Below are 6422 nucleotides of genomic sequence, written 5' to 3' on the forward strand. Positions count from 1 at the left end.
TTATCTCAATTTTTTCAAAAAAAAAAATATTTTGAAACAACCATCTTATATATTTTGGTGCGTTAAATAAGATAAATTTAAATATTTTTTATCTAATGAATTTGTTCTTGATTATGTCCTCAAGCTACTCTCAACTTAAGTATTTGAAGACCTATAATTACATTGATATATATATATATATATATATTACATCTTATATGTTATAATGAACTCATTTGCATCTATGTCTCCGTGAAAAAAATCAATATTTTTATGATGCATGTATGTAGTTTCCATAATTAAAGTTAATAATAACATTGCATTGTTTATATTAATAACAGACATTATATAATTCTAAAGCAAGAAGATTTGTTGTTGAAATAATCCCAATCTAAGGATGGATTATTTAGGACATCTAGGGTCATTAATAACTAGAACAACATGCTTTATTCATCTTAATACCAATAGGAGCAAAAACAATCCATGTTATTATTGAGATATAAGAAGAGAAATAGTGTACTTGCCGAATAATAATCATCCCATTACATAGTCATCTTTCAAACAAGCCCAACAAAATAATCGAAATAGATCAAATCCAAAATGAGAGAGTAAATTTAGTTGCTATAATAATATATAAAATATTAGGAAGAAATATAGCCCTCTTAACTTATCCCTTCATTATTGCCAATATCCAATCTTGCATGATCATCGATTAATCAAGTCTAAAGGGGTCTTTCTTTAAATTCTTGAGGCATAATTAAGAAAATGAACATGCATATGTAGAACTAGAAAACAGGATACATGCATCAAGCTATGGACAACACACCCCCAATAGGGCCATGTGTAACTTCAATGGTGAGCATAATTAATAAAACATGAGTAATAAATCTTGAAAACTTAACCTAGGGAAAGCAATTAGACACCTTAGGGTCTATAACCAAAATTTCTCTAGTTATTGACGTAATGCACTATAATACATGAGTGGTTATTTTAAGTTTCATATTACATGTTCTATACTCTGATGATGAAACAAGGAGGGAACAGGATGTAAGCAATAACACTTCTGAAAGCACAAGATTATTTAAGTAATAAATTACAAAAGCATTCATTATATGAAAAGCTACTTACCTGGAATAGCTAACCCAATAAGACTTAAAAAGGAGTTCGGATAGTAAACTTTTCCTTGATCAAGAATACTTGCTAGCACAGAATTTGGTGCGACGACTATGGTTTAATATTGATTTCCAATTGAGGAACTTATTATAATCATTGAATTACCTAGCTATGATCTCCTTATAATGGCTAGAAGTGAGAAAATGACAAGGAATTATTGATGACTACTGTAAGTCTAAGGTGTCATGACAACTACTTTAGATCCAGGGTCTCTTGATGGTTTTTACAGATCTAAGGTGTCACAGTAGTTTCTATAGGGAGTCCAAATGATCGAAATGTTTATGAGGTTGTAGATGGTGCACTAGGTTAGTGTGGGAAATTTAAGAAAAGCCCCCAAATGAAGCCAGATGATATCCATGCCTAACCTTCAGAATATCATTGTTAAGAAAAGAGGGGCATCACAATTGTGCTTAGACATCAGGTGCATTTGAAATATGAGAAATCTACTATTGCCATTTAGTGATTGTTTTAATGGCTTATAATTAATAATCTTCCAATTTTAATTAAAATGAAACCAGACTTCTCCAAAATCTCACATCAAGAGATTGAATGCGTATAGATACACTGTCATTAATACAAATGAAAAACTGATCTAATCTATGCAAGTGCTCATTAATAAGGTAAGCACCATTGCTTCTTATAATATTTTTAAACTGATAGATACAACTATTATACTATATAAATTTTCCTTTGAAAGAAATAACTAAAGTCAAAAAGTAGATTTCCATTCAATTGCTTGTTTGTTTGTGAGATCCTATTTCTTCTTTCTAATGAGAGAAGAAATGGAAATTTTGTTAGAAATTTAAATATATATATTCTTAGGCAATTCTTAGTGCATTGATAATATGTGGAAGTAAAGCCACATATCTTCAACTATGATAATAAGTGGTTAAGTGTCCAATCTCACCTATATATTGTTCTTCCCAAGTGTGAAGATCAATACTTACAATCTGCATTGTTTTTCTCTAATATTATCCATATATAATCCTTTTCTAGCAAAATATTATCTATATTTTAAAATTTAAAATTGATCAACATCTAAAATATTGAATTAACAAAGAATTTTAATAATGCAGGCACAATTGTTGATTTAAATAGAAACCTAAATCAATCTTATCCTGAAATTAATCTAAATAAGATTTATATTAGTAATTTTTTTATGAATTTCTAATTTCATGATTGTCCCAACTCCCACCATTTGCAAAGCAATTGGTATTAAAAGTGAAAATTGCACTTAAGATGCTTATTTTCCTTTCTTTACTTCAATACAAACAAATAAACCACTTTTACAAATAATTTTGAGAACCTGAGTAACATTTAGGTGGACTACAAACATCATAGCTATCCAATATTTATATGTAATTTAGGATTAGTCATATATTAAAGATAAATTTCAAAAGTAAATCATGTATTTACAATTTTATAGTAGTAAAAACATTATAAATAAACATCATTAATTATCTAGGTGAACCATGGGTGAATTTACATAAGCCCCAAAATCTTACCTTGAACCATAAGGACAAAGAAGCCTTAAATATTTGCATTTGAGTAACGATTTGCAAATTTCAAAGCTTTAAAGTGCAATATTTGACATTATAGTGTAAATTCCGATTAACTAATAAAATCTACCTATAGAATCATTATATTTAGAATATTAAGAATATGAGAGATTGCTCATTTGTATTAGGGTCTATGCTAAATAACAATCTAATATAAAGAGATACCCTAATCTATACAAGTATATAAAAAATCTAATATATCAAATACTTACTAATTGGCGTGTTAATTTTTTAATTTTTATAATGTTTCAAAATAGCATAATCATTATAAAAGAAAACTTTATTAATTAATATGTAATGCATTTATATTTGTGTAGGTTTCACAGACTTGACAAACGCATGTTGTGGAACTGCAAGGTTTAATGGGGAAACTACATGCACATCAAACTAAAATTTTGTGCTCCAATTATGATAATTGTTAGAGTTGGGATCAATTTCTTCTATCACAAGCCATTGTTATGTTGGTAACCAAAATTTATTCTTTAAATCAACACGTCTCTCTAATGAACATCCTATAGTTTGTGGATGCCTAAAAGTACAAGCACAACTCTAAATAAATGAGTATGTATGGGAACTAATATTATCATGCAATTATTTTTCATTGAATATTTTTATATAATAAAAATAGTTTCTATTATGAATATATGTAAATTTATTAGTGGGGTTTATTTTTTAGAATAAATATTTTTAGAAAAATAATGGTTGTGTGGATGTGCTTCTGAAAAAAAAAATGATATTTCAAGAAGCACTTGCTATGCTCGAAGAAAATTCTTGGGTACTTAATATTTTATCATAATATCTTTCAAGTAAATGGTCAATTTAGCATGTTGAAGTCCTCAGTTTAATTGATTAATCAGTAGTATTGATAATGAATCTATATATATACCCCTTCTTATGATATGAAGAAGATTAACAACAATATATATTTCCACAAAACTAGCTTTAGATATTTCTTCTTGTAATAATTTTATACTTGAAACTACTTACATATATACACTCCATCAAATATAACAAAACTTGAGGCTTATTTTAATATGAATCCAAACAAATAATTATTTATTTTACTCACAAACAATTTGCACAAGAAGTACTTTTGTTAGTGCTAAAGTACAATAACTCTCTCTTAGATTGGTAGATCATCCTGCTAATGCATCGCTAGATGTGAATCAAGAGCTATTTTGAGCGAGAAGACTTTGTGGTGATGGTTTCAAATCAAGCAAGAAGTTTTATATGGTAAGTGTTGATTAACTAAAGAAGCTATGTTTTGGGGACCTCTAGTTGGTAGATGGCAAGCCTACTTGAAGCAACAAAGATTTGATTGAGGATATTTTTGCTAAGTACTTAAATTAGAGATCAAATCTAATTGAAGACAATTTTGCTTAGAGATAACTTACATGAGAATTAAATTAATTGAAAACTAATTTAGATGATTAAAGATTTAATGAAGAATATACACAGCTAATTGAAAATTCTTTGAAGTTATCTTTAGCATAATTGAAGAACACTAAGTTTGGTGTGTAGTACAATAACCCAAGTTTGAGTGTTTGCTGACATGGAGTGATAATTATAATTGATTGTTTTTTGGTCGAGGTTATGGAGATTCAGTTGTGTTAGACTCAGTCTCAACAAGAAATGTCAATGGCATCTTAAAATGTTCAGGTTACAACCTAGATTTGTAACTTAGTCAACAAGGATGATGGGCTAACTCATGTTTGTGATGCAACACAAGGCTCTAACATCATATTTAGAAGCTTTGGAGAATTAAGATAGAAAAAGAAGGTTTCAAGAGGTACATGACATAAGTGCTATATAATTAAGTCTCATCTTAAAGATTTAAGATGCAAGAGAGAGAACTAAGGAGGTAGGCATAAGAGCGGCAGTTAATCTTGTGAGAGAGAGCTTGTTGGTGATGATGATCATGAGAGGATTCTGGTGAAGGAGAATTGGAGGTCGAGATCAACAAGAGGTTAGTTAAGGTGATCCTTCAACAAGAGGATCTTTGATCACAATTTCGCTTCAATGAGAGTTTTTATATAATCATTGTTCTCTTGTTTACCTCTTCTAGAGGATTTGTTTACCTCTTCTAGTAGATTTGTTTACCTTTTCTAGTAGACTTCCAGGCAGGTTTAGAGATGGTTGCAATGTCTTCCTTGCAATCACAACTTCTTATCCTTCAATGAAATCTTCAAACCAGCTAACATTGGTCTTTAGCCCTCACTTCATTTAGCTCCATGCAAACTTTTCTTCAATTTAATTAATATCCATTTTAAAAACTCACTAAAGATACCTTCAATCAATTCTTCATTGTTCCAAATAGGCTCATCACTTGCCAACTAGAACCCTTCCAAACATAGCTTCTTCAATTAATTAGTACACCAATAATAAGTTCACAAAAAACAGACTTCAATTAGATCACACTCTTTGCCTTCTATTTCTCTACATTCCATAGTGTGGACCCCACTGCCTGATTAGATCCTAGCCATTGATGGAAATTTTTTTTAATCATAGCCATCGATTTGTTTTAAATTTTTTTACACATGTTCTTATCCCTGGCGGTTACCAAATATCACGACCTAACTATATCTCCACCGCCCATGATCTTCTATTGTCGTAGAAAAAAAAAGAACTCCCAATCTCCCTTCCGTTTCCTTCATGGTGGTAGCCGCGTAGCACTAGTGGATCTTCTTTCGAGAGTTTGTTACGCTTCTTTCAAGGTAGGATCCTAGAGCTTTTGTGCATAATTTTAATGATTATTATTGATGCTTGTTGGCTCTTGATTTCTTCCTTTTTGAAACCCTGAAATTTGTTCCTATTTGTGATTCACTTTTAAACCTTAGATTTAGCCTTTGAGTTTCTAGGGTTTGTTCCCAATTTGTAGTTGAGGGAATATTGTTCCTCTTTTGATGTGTGCACCTAAACATATTCTTAGGATCTTTGACCGTGATGTTTTTATGGATTTAATCACGTCTCAAGGATGAGATTTTGCATGATATATTTGATATAATGTGAAGTATAGTTGATTGAGGTATAATCTTTTGCCATGAGAAAGGAATTGTTAGTTGATTTAATTTGATAGGTTTCAAATTTTCGTTTTTGACAATAGCAGAAATCCATCTCTAATTTTAGGAATTTTAGAGGAAGAATTTGGAGGAGAGTAAAATATGAAAGTTGTAGATTTTGATGTTACCTAGATACCTGTAAAATTTCAAATTTATTGCATTTGTAGTCTGTGAGATATAGCCTTTTTAGTATAATTGTCTCGGATAATATTTCTGTGCAGAACTTGAAGAATCATGGCCAATTTTGATGATCAGGGAGATTGAATTAGATAAGGTGAAAAATAAGAAAGTCGTTCATTTTTGAGTTGTCTGATGTCAGTAAAATTTCATTATGTTTGGAGTTGTAGGTTAAGAGATATGCATATTTTAAAAGTATATGTCTGAATTATAATTTTGCAAAAATAGTTAGAGATCCAATTGAATGTTATAAATTGAGTAGTACTCTAAATTATGTGAATTTTGGCTATGTCATAGTGTTAGGTGTCTATTATTCCCAGAATTTTTAAATTTGTGATTTGGAAAAGTGTAAGTGAAGTTATGAGGGTTTTGGTACTCATTGATTATGTTGGAATTATTGATATGGCTTTTAGAGTAGGTAATTGCTATTGTACCCTCACAATAATCAATATTTGGGAGGGTAGAATAATAGTTT

This window comes from Dioscorea cayenensis, chromosome 2 (assembly GCF_009730915.1).
Source record: "Dioscorea cayenensis subsp. rotundata cultivar TDr96_F1 chromosome 2, TDr96_F1_v2_PseudoChromosome.rev07_lg8_w22 25.fasta, whole genome shotgun sequence".
Taxonomy (NCBI): Eukaryota; Viridiplantae; Streptophyta; class Magnoliopsida; order Dioscoreales; family Dioscoreaceae; genus Dioscorea; species Dioscorea cayenensis.